Source organism: Urocampus carinirostris, chromosome 10 (genome assembly GCF_059441175.1).
Source record: "Urocampus carinirostris isolate Australia breed hairy pipefish chromosome 10, RoL_Ucar_1.0, whole genome shotgun sequence".
NCBI lineage: Eukaryota > Metazoa > Chordata > Actinopteri > Syngnathiformes > Syngnathidae > Urocampus > Urocampus carinirostris.
This window is the reverse complement of record NC_142358.1, coordinates 11,344,044-11,355,307: the sequence shown is the minus strand read 5'-3', so window position 1 is coordinate 11,355,307 and position 11,264 is coordinate 11,344,044. Positions and strand designations below refer to the sequence as shown.

Sequence of the window (11,264 nt, the reverse complement as noted above, 5' to 3'; positions counted from 1 at the left end):
ATTTTGATCTTAAGTCGTATTGTTAATATTGAGAATTTGGTGATTTTTTAAAGGGTCAGTGTGTAATATTTCGTGCCTCCTAGTGGTACAAAAACATTCATTCAGTAAAACAAACATTGATTTGAATATGAAGCAAAAATACATGAACGATCATACCATTGTTCATTTTTATTTAAAAAAATAATTATAGGTCGAGAAATTTGTATTTCTTTTACAAAGTGGAATCACTACTTAAGCTGCCGCCATGTTTTTCTGCTATCTTGTTGCTTGTTGTGGAATGCAATGGTTTGTGTTCGCATTGGACAACAGTGCCACCTGGTGTTCAAATATTACACACTGGGACTTTAAGCCTAAAAATGATAAACTGATTCAGAAAGCGAGTAGCAAATTCCAGAAATTGCTCAAAATGAAAATTGGACCCAAGCTCTAGCCAATGTTTTTAAGTCTCATTTATTTTTTATGGTTCTACCCAGGTTGTAGTTTTGGCATGAACGGAGGGTGTGTCTCTCCCAACCAATTTGAGCTGCCATAGTTGTGTCCCCGCCAAAATTATGTGATCACTTAAAAATGTCCTACATGCCATCCAATGCCAAGAGCAAATCTATCCCTTGGTTATACTATTATACACGACCGTTTAACAAAATAAAGAGAATCAACTACGGGATTGCAAAATGTTTTGGAGAGTGCTTGAAATTCTGCAGGTGCAGTGCATGCATTGGCCCTTTGCATCCCGCCCAATCCCGAAGGCGCGCCCGTGCACGTGCAGATGTGCAACCACTCGAGCATGACACGATGCTTTATGTATTACACAACGTCCCCTTTGTCCAGAATAAACGCAACCTATTGCCAAAATACTTATATTATTTTATTGCAAGCAAGAAACTCTCTTTAATACAACTCGGATCTGAAAGGAAGACATTGAGGGGGTGCTCCAACAGGAAGTCACCACTGACAGAAGATATGTTTTTCATGTCAACGTGTTTTAATCCGACTGCTTTTTGGACGTTGCATCAGCCCTCAAAGCGACAAGCCACCCTATCCTGAAGGTTTAATGGTACACGCCGTTAGGAAGCCCATCTCTAGAAGGGGAGGAGGAGAGAGGGGTGGTCTCAGTCGCAGCTAAGAGGCTACTTTAGTCGCCCCCTCTTCCCCTCCTTTAGCATAAGCACATTCACATATGCCTTTGCACGCGCAGAGCCGCCTCATCCGTCTCGACAGAGCGCTCCAGCCAGCCAGCAGAGAGGCGCAAGGGGACAAAAGCAGAAGGGAGGGAGGAATAGAACAGAAAGCCATTGAATAAAAAACACCACACGTTTTGAGTTTAAAGATAGAAACACATCTCCGTCACGAGGATGAGAGGAGAACAGAAAAGGATGCTTTGACTGCCGGAAGGAGAGGAAGAAGAAGAGGGGACCCAAAACCCAGCGGGGACAAAACCTGGAATCCTGGAATGAATGGGAGTCCTGCTCGCCTTCTGCACGCACGCGCTGGGAATAGCAGGCGCGCACTGAAGTCGTTCAAAAGGTAAAGACACAAAAAAAGCTTTAATTTGTCTTCCTGTTTTCTCCCCTCCTATCCGGTCCCGCTTGAAAGGATGCAAAGCAGCTTTGACAGACATGAGGCAATTTCCATGCTGATCAGGCGCAAAGAGGGGGGGGGGGGGGGTGCCATCTTTGTCCCCTCGGTTGCCGTTGTGCAGGATGTGAAGGGGGGCTGCTTTCACCTAGAGGGTTGCATGATGTGAGGGTGCTTGCTTCTGGAAGTGCGAGAAGGGTCTTGATGAAAAAGGGATGCGGCGATAATCCTCAGGATGTGCATGCAGAAGTTTTTGTGCTCCTTGTGCTCATCGACGGGAGTTTTGTCAAGACCCAAACCTTGACAGACCCACTTTCGCTTGTGACCCAAGGGAGCAGCTGCGCTCCCGTTTACTCGCCTAACAACTCCTCTGGAGAAGAAAACAAAAAGAGGAGCGGAAAAGGGGAAGCCTCCACAATTGTTTTTTTTTTTCCGACCTTGACCGTTTGTGATAAAATTCACATTGAGACGTCTAAGACGTCCAGACAAATTTAAAATGCAATCTTATGAGTGCAAACATAATATAGGGCATATTTTCCATGCCAAAACTGTCAACAACTTTTTCCATAATAAAAAAATAACTGCTAGGCAACACTAAAGCTTTACCTGTCAGACTACTGCTGCCCCCCCACCTGTACATTTTCAATCTACCACTTTTTCAATGTAAACAAAAAACTATTCTGACTTTGTTTGAAGAGATTCTACAGTCTTAGTGCTTGAATAAACCACACCAGTGATCACATTAGATTTGCATTTTAGTAAAGGTTTGCGACTACTGGTTTTAAACAAACACATATTTGTTTGTTTTTAATATTCTGCAGACGGTAAAAGGAGAGTGTGTGATAAAAGCTACTGCTTTTTTTTATCAAAAGGTTGGCATGTAGGCTAGAGGAACATAAACGCATTTTGCGCGACATTTTGATTTACCAACAGTCTCCACAAAACATCATCCGAAATAAAAAAGTGAAAGTGTCAGGAATTAGTGCATATTGGCAGCAAGATTATTTTTGAAATTATAATTTGATAGTACAGAAGTTATTTAAACAGAAACATATTTAATGTACAGTACCTTTATTTGTTAAACAACGCTTGAGACTGTTCTTTGGTTTCAATGTATAATACAGTCTTTAAAAAATAAATAACTGACTATCGTGGGTCCTTTTCGGAACGCAATCCTTGCGAAAAACGAGGGATTACTGTACTATCCATTGAAATCCGAAAAGAGTATTTTAAATAATCAAAGGATTTTTAGTATTTTCTTTTAGTGATCAACAACACTGAGCTCTTGATTGGTCACTCATACCAATACCAATCACTTATACTACTGCTACTAATAATACTTACAAAATATCCAACATAACAATGACATAATTTTACAGAAATACCATTTTATCACAATATGAGGTTTTTCAATGACCAGTACCTTGAACTCGGGCCCAGAATCAACCCCATACCATTGCCTTCTCAAAAGCATCCTGAGAAGTGCATATGCCAGTACACCTATGACCCTGTAATGGTCAAGCTATTGATTGCATGGATAGGTGGATTCCTATTGTAATATAAATTACTAAAGATTTATTTTCAAAGAATACTATTTTTTTGTCTCTCCAAACCCATCATACATCCTCGTGTAATTCTGACTCTATTCTATCGCTGCCAGCCCAAGAAAAACTTTGACGTCTATGCCTGACATTGGCAGCGAGTGAGTATAGGTAGTAAAGCCCAATATTTATTTACCTGCGTCATAATGTGTATTTTTGCAGTGAGCTCAGGCGCTTAACGCCGTAGGAAAAGCTTGCACGGTGAGACTGCGCTGCCAAAGGTCTGAACTCCACTTTGAAATCCTTAGTCATATGTCAGCATGCATCAGTCCAACCGCCCGGAAGTTCTGACTGGTCTGGTTGCGGGCTGCTGACACCCTGCATGACATCAGGGTAAAATATCTTGTGATCCACCCCTTTTTTTCACCACAGAGACCGTACTCCTTATTAATACAACTCAAAACACCCATACTACTTAATAGAAGTGGGTTAATCTCATTTTGGAAATAATTATACATATCTGTGGGCTGTAACTTATAGGGTGGATTTACCGTATTTTCCGTCTATAAGACGCACCAAAAGACCCTATTTTGGCCGGAAATTTGAAAGTGCGCCTTCCAATCCAGCGCCCTTTACATGCCGTCAAAACTGGAAATGCCTAACCATAATTGTTAATAATTATTTATCAGGCAATACATTTACCCATGACCAAAAATGCATAACAACAGTGGCAACGGGGTTTGAACTGGATAGCAACGGTAAGAGCACCGTATCCTTAACCACTGAGCTGCTAGGGACATGGATGATTGTTTACGATGGCACAACAGTGGCTGCAATGAATATCAAACTGGGATAGCGACAGGGTGCAAGTCAGATTCTAACTACGAGACCAGTGTTTCTAAATGAGTGTGCCAGGACCCAAAAGTGGGACTATTTTCAGTGGGTCACAGGCCTTTGCCTTGGCGAAATAGTGCTAACAAGAAAAAAAAAACAGGGGGTCAATTACACTCCTCATCAGTAGGTGGTGATAATGCTCTTCTATCCGTTCAGTCAATCGGTGCGTTAGTGAGGAAGAATACCCCATTTTATTGTGATTTTCTTCTTCTGCCCATAGTACACTGCACAATTCTACTATTGGATACATTTGAGAAGTGGACTTTTTGATTTACTTCAACCCAAGCAGCTTGTCATTGTCGATTGTTGGGTCCTGAAGTCAGACCAGTTGAGAACCAGTGCACTAGACCACTAAGGATACAGACAATACATGAAAATGCATACGGCTCATCTTATTAGCACACAATTTTTAGTTACAGTACCAGATATCTAAAAGAAAAGAGAAAACACAAAGTGATTAAAATTGGTATAAAATTTTGTTTCAATTTTTTTCAACTCAAACTAAGTACATTTTAAATACATGCAGCCATGTGTTTATTTCTACGGTTCAGGACAAACAAATTACTTCACCCAGTGTCTTTTTCTTTATTCAGTTCAGCACAACCGACCTACTTTTATAAAATGCCTTTACTTTCAGTTCTGAATCTTGTGTGCTTTTTAAATTTCTTACGACTTGGTGATACAATACTGTACCATTGATCGTTTTAATGTCCGACAACATTCCTGTGTCTCTGCCCAAAATTAACAGGAAAAATGTGGTTCTGTTACGAAAAATAATGTGATGATGAGATCAAAACGAATGCCTTTTCATGTGTCGTATGTTTCCCTAGTAGTCTACTGGATAGGATCCGGTACGCCCCCCGCCGTGATACGGGTTTGATTCCCATTGCATTCAATGTTATTTGTGACCAGTGATATATTCTGACTGTTCAATCATTGCACAAGTATGCTACTTTTTATTTTTATGCAACCCAAGCCATTTCCTGTTGCTTGAATTCCCTGCGCCTTTTAATCTTGTGCGCTTTATATATAAAGGAAATATTACCCAAAACTATTTTTGCGGCTTATCATCCGGTGCACCTTATATTCCAGGAAATAAGGTAATTCATCACGATTTAAGACATGTCAATGAAAAACTATTTTTACATAAGCGGCTAATCTGACTGTCACTGTTTTAATCTGGTTCCCGTTTGTCTGCTGCAGGGGAGCGCAAAAATATCTTGGCCAGTCTCTGAATTCTATAGCTTACGTGCTGTGAAAGAGTGTGCATACTGAATATGCTGTACAGTATGCGCGTGTGCATTGCCCCCAGCTGTTTGCAACACTGGTGTCGACGTGCTCCCGTGCAACAGCACTCTTTGACCGCGCATATATTTAGTTTCTATGCGGCTTGCCAATGTCAGCAAACAGCAGTCACGTTCGATTTATGGGAGCAGACACCTTGTCCTGTCGTCTGCATTTGTGCTTGAAGGGGATAAAGAACATGAGGCTGCAGTTATTGTACAGTATATATTAAATTAGAACTGACCTGTTGATAAATTAAAGGGTTCATACTTATTTTTATGGCCACATTTAAGCACTTTCTAAGGACCTTCAAAGCCAATTTCCAATTTCTCTAGTACCATTAAGATAAGGAATCTGGTGTGAATAATGAATTTTGCAGAGTCACAAACGTTTCTCTCCCCATGAAGGAAGTGCTTCCCATTACAATTCACCATTGGGAAGCGCTGCCCATAATTAATGTACATAATTGATAGGTAATCCTCACACTAATACGGATTTTATAGTGCCCTGTTTAGGTTTGGCATGCACCTATCCACATGGGCGCAACCCATAGGGAGAGATAATGCTCCATAGGACAATGCCATAAAAACAAATGAGGGAAGAAGAAATTCAATGGCAAAGCAAAGCAGCCAGAAAGCATTGTTTGTGTCATTTTTAAGCAGGCTTGTTTGGAAACAGCAAAAATTTCAAGAACTTACAATTACTTCACCAAGAACTTAATCACTTTTCCAACATTGTAAACATGACAAAGAAATTTCCTCCCACTTTCCAAAAACATGCATGTCAGGTTAATTGGCCAGTTCAAAATGTCCATAGGTGTAAGTGAGTGAAAGGTAGTCTGTCTCTGTATGCCCTGCGAATGGCTGGCAACCAGTTCAGGGTGTCCCCTGCCCACTGACCAAAGGTAGCTGGGATAGGCTCCAGTACCCCCGTGACCCTACTGAGGATAAGTGGTGCAGATAATGGATGGATGGATGGATAAAGTAGTCACGACTAGGGATGGGACATCCTTACAATTATCAGTACCCCCGAAGTAATAGCAGTGCTGTTTTACACCATTTTTCAGTATTTTAATTATATTAGATCTTAATGCATTTAAAAAGGAAAAACAAACACCCAAGATATTAGTCGAAAATATGTTTTGTTTAGTTGTCAATTTAGTTTAAAAAGAGGGCTCACAGGTAGAAGCCAAGACTTATGACAAAATAAGAACCACACAATAAATGGAAAATAAATTAGTCAGAGAAGGTGGCATAAAAATGATTAACCAAATACTTATCATTATTGTTTTAACACAGTATCTTATATTTAACCTGACGTGATTATTTAATTCATTAGTTAGTCAATTGATGAACTACTTTAACATTTTGATTACTTGGAGTATTTTTTAAGATTTCAGTATTCACTTCAAAAGGGCTGCATATGCGAGATTGACTATCAGTAATTCTGACAAAGACAAATCAAAATTTTCTGAGATTTTAAAAGTTTCAGTAAAATGTAGGGAGCTATTGTACTTTGATTAAACATTTTAGGATTAGAACAAATACAAAATACACAATGATATTTAGGACTTCAAGAAAACTCAATGTAGCTATTTTATTCTTAATCAACTTTAAGAGAGGCCAATCATACAGCAAAGTCCCTTATTTTTAAATCTGAATTATTTTTAATTATTTATTGAAATCCGATCTATGCCTAAAAATGGTCGATAATCATGTTCATATTTTGAAGATAATGTGCTGTTTAAATATATATTTTAACAATATATATATTTTAGTGAAAATGAAATCTTCAAAATTGATTAATAATCTTTCCTGGTATCTTCCTAAAAAAAAAATCCAGTATTTCTCATTATTTTCAAATACAGAACACATTGAAAAACAAAGGACAGGATATATTGTACATCATTGTACCTAATTAATATTAATTTAAGATATCAAAAGTCATAATTGTAGCCAGTGCTAAATGCAGCTTACTAGTAGCCCAACGTGCCACAGAGAGCTTTTGGGGGTACATTTTTGCTTTTTTGGGTGTGTCACACCGCTGCAAGTGATATAGAGAGGAAAGAACAAGTAGTTTCTTGGGTCCTTTGTGAACATGAAACAAGATTAACATTTATACTACATTCATATTCTTCAGAACCTGATTCTGAATATAATATTACTAGCTTAACTTTGTGTCAGATGTTGTTTGGTTTCTTCTTCTAACCTGAAGCAAATACTGATAAGGTAAAATCTGAGAAAATTGCTCCCCCCTATTAATGATTGCAATTCCTCTTAATAAGCGACAATAAACCTTACAAACCACACACGGCATCCACTCACAGCAAGGCAGACCATGTAGAATAAAAACATACAACATACAACAAAGATAATTTCTGAAGGTTAATTTATTTACCAAATAAACACACAATCATTACAGCATTTTTCTTAGTTCTTTACCAACTTGCAGTAAATTCAGTGTTGCTTATTAAATGTAGCGGTATAATAAAAATAAATAAAGTCTGGTACAAAAATTACAAAAATACGGTGTACACAATTTGAAACAATTAAAATACAGGGAAACTGTATAGGTTGACATTTATACATAACTAAAAAGCACATATTCTCTTGAGAATTACATTCACCCTTCTTAACTTGTTCAAAGCCATTACTTCTTGAAATTGAGCTGGCGAATAATAGCCGTGAAATATAGACGAGAAATATTGATGGAATCTAAATCAATAGGGTTCATGTTTAGCGCTTAACATTAAATCGTTTGACTTTATAAATTGCTTTTTCACTCTTGTTCCGCGCAATGCTTTTGAAAACGTCACACAAATGACAAAAAGTGGAAAACAATTAATACCAAAGACAAACGTTTTAGATGAGTGGCCTTGACAAATAAAGGTAAAGTTTAAACCTTGAATCCTAGATTAGCAAAACGTTCAAATCTATCTGAAAGAAAAGCATCGACATTGAAGATAATTCTCAGAAACATTGTTTAGACAGTTTCTACCCATCACCGTCTTCCATCTCACATGTTTTTACAAGTTCTGCCCTTGACTTCCCTCAAAGTTCTAAAACAGTTAAATGTTATGACTGTAAAATGTGGTGGGAGTAAAAATCTGTCAATCTTCATGTCTCTGCACTGACCATCATCTGTTGGCTATCATTCAAAATCCATTGCGGGTTGTATGACTTGACAGAATAATTTCAGCATGTTACAAACAAGACACAATCTGACATATAGAGTAAATCCTGCATCTTGTTTTCAAATGCCATCGTTATCATTTTGCTCAAGTCTGTTTGTACAAGAAAATGACATCAATTATAGACTGAATCAAGCAGCGCAGGTGTTCTGCAGTAATTCCTCAGTACACACGAATACACAACTCATCAATGATAACTTGGCTGCATTTCACACGCCGTTGCACATTGTAATGACATGTATGAAGCCTGACAAGAAGGTAGGATTAAGCCCAATGCAAATGTTTGGGAAGGTAATGATAATTCTGCGCGATTTTGGAACACAAGGTGACATCGGGCTGTAATCTCGTCCCAACTGTACTGAAAGAAGAAAGAAAATGAGGCAGAAGGTGTTGCAGAGCTATATAATGCAAGCGGTGGGTGCTGGGAATCTCTAAATATAAAATAGATCCTCCTCTGCACAGAGGTGGTAGTTACTTTTGGGGAGAACAATTGCTTGTTTTATGTCGATGCTGCAAATGTGCATTGTATTGTGTGAACTGTCAACAATTGTAAATATAAACCTAAACTAAAATATCACCTAGCTCAATAAAATAATAAAATAACTAAAGAAAAACAGCGACAGTACATGTCTCTAATACTGACAATTAGCAAAGGTGGTAAAAGAAGGAAAGAAAGAACGAAAGAAAGAAACAAAGAAATAAAGAAATTAAGAAAAATAAAACTTTGATGTTTTTTTTCATATATTTGTAAAATCCCAATTTTGTTTTACCCTTTTTAAAATCTTAATACTCTTAAAATGTAGAACTGACGAAAATTATATCGTAAAACAAGCAAACTATAGATAATATTAGCATATATTTAATCCCAATGGAACAAGAACGTTTTTATCGAAACGATTCGTTCTTTCTTCTTTTTTTGTATATTTTTCTTAATTTATAATATCTTTTTTTATTATTTGCAGCATGACATTTTGAAAAAAATGTATACATACTATGTACAAAGTCATCAGCTGTCAGGGCGGACCAGAACAGAGCAGGAGACCCCAGAGCGTTCGTTACAAGTCTTTTATTTGGGGAAGCGTACAGGGTTAGCGGGAGACGCGATGACTGTCGAACGTCAGCAGCAACGCCGTGAAGACAACTTCGGGACACGTAGCCAATCGTAGCGTGGGACGGAAGCAGGTCGAGTTTACCGGGACTGGAGAGAAGATCGTAGCGTGGAACGGAAGCACGTCGGATCGGAGGCAGGCAGAATCAGGTAAACAAGTCAAAAATACACAGCAAAATCAGGCGAGTCAAACGGGGTAAAAAGTAATCCTCCGACCAAGAGTTCTCCGCGTAACGCGTTTAAAAAGGGAGCATTAACCAATCAGGAAGCACATTCCAGCGCGCCACATGATTACCCCAGGTGGCTCCACTTGGGTAATCATGACATCAGCAGAAAGAAGAATAGAATTTTTACTATTTTTATTATGTTTCTATGATTTAAAAAAAAAAAAAAAAAACAAAACAATTCATGACTTAGGTTTTTTTGAAGCTTAACAATATCATAGCCTGCACACTTGGACCCAATATATAGTTATGGTAAAGGTCAATGCAAATATGGAATCAAGGGTGTCTCTTTCACAATTTTTTGTACTATATTTTCATGACAATAAGGCACACATAAAGGTTTTGAATTTTCTTCAAATTGTGCGGCTCACTATCACTGCAGAGCTTAAGGCTCAATTCTGATTTTTGATTGAAATCTGATGTTTTTGTGATTAAACCCAACCAAAACGTTATGATGGACATTTTAGGCCCGTCCTGGGCTTAATTTTGTGTCAGGCTTGGGTTTAAGATCTTACTATCTTACGATCTTTCTATTTTATTCTATTCTACTCTATTCTATGTTATTCTATTCTATTCACAAAACCTCACCATAAACAGATGATTACAATCACTTTGGAAGCCCATGACCAAGTATTGTTACCATACCGTTAGAGTTTGGATTTTCAATGTATTATCGAGGTTTACTACTGATATCAAAACAACTTTTGGATGAGATTGGCACTGACCTCCCTCTGTCAGCTTAGCTTCCTTTGGGCTTGATTGCCTTGAGTGCATACCACAACTCTGAGTATTTTCTCAAAATATTGCAGCCGATGAATTCACCAGGCATTGTTTCGGCTATTTGACAAAGGTTTCCATCAAAGGTGGTAGACATGACAGGAAGGGCGAAGAGCTTGAGACGAGGAAGACGAGTCACTCTCGACAAGAGCACAATCACAGAGTTGAGGTGACACTGGTCGGATGGAAGTGAGATACTCTTCCTCGCTCTGCTGTTTCCAGCAAGATGATAAATAATGCAAGGCAAAGTGGGAATTCATTTTCACCTCTGACAAGTGTGAATAGAAAGTGGCTACAATGCCACGCTTTCATTTACTGCTAGTTGGATACTAGTAATTTTTGGGGAGTAACTTTAACTTTTGAACTCTTAAGTAGTCATCTATAACAGATACTAATTCTACTAGTACATAACCATAATCACATTAGTTTTTTCTTAAACTGCATATTAGGAATTGCTGGTTAAAACTTTATCCCCTAATGATAAACAATTTATATAAGCCTCCCTCACTTTAATGATTGTTTTAAGCATAATCTCATTATCGGTATTTGTACTAGGCTATGGACCCTCAGGCAAGTGCTGCTTTCTGGGAAATATGAGGTTGTATTAGGGACAGCTGGCGGTGCAGTGTCACTTGTGTTCACATTCATCAGGCCTGCCAGAGATTAGTAGG

At 38.3% G+C, this 11,264-nt stretch overlaps 1 protein-coding gene across 2 annotated transcripts in view; it reads left to right on the top strand.

Annotated features, from left to right (window-relative positions):
• The first annotated feature begins 902 nt into the window (after positions 1-902).
• Positions 903-11,264, top strand: part of b3gat1a (beta-1,3-glucuronyltransferase 1 (glucuronosyltransferase P) a) — a 154,006-nt gene continuing 143,644 nt past the window's right edge. Inside the window, exon 1 of one of the 2 annotated variants that reach the window (XM_088345199.1) lies at positions 903-1,524. The gene's annotated coding sequence lies outside the window, so the exon portion shown is untranslated. The remainder of the gene's footprint in view (positions 1,525-11,264) is intronic. The other variant, XM_088345200.1, reaches the window with a different exon arrangement.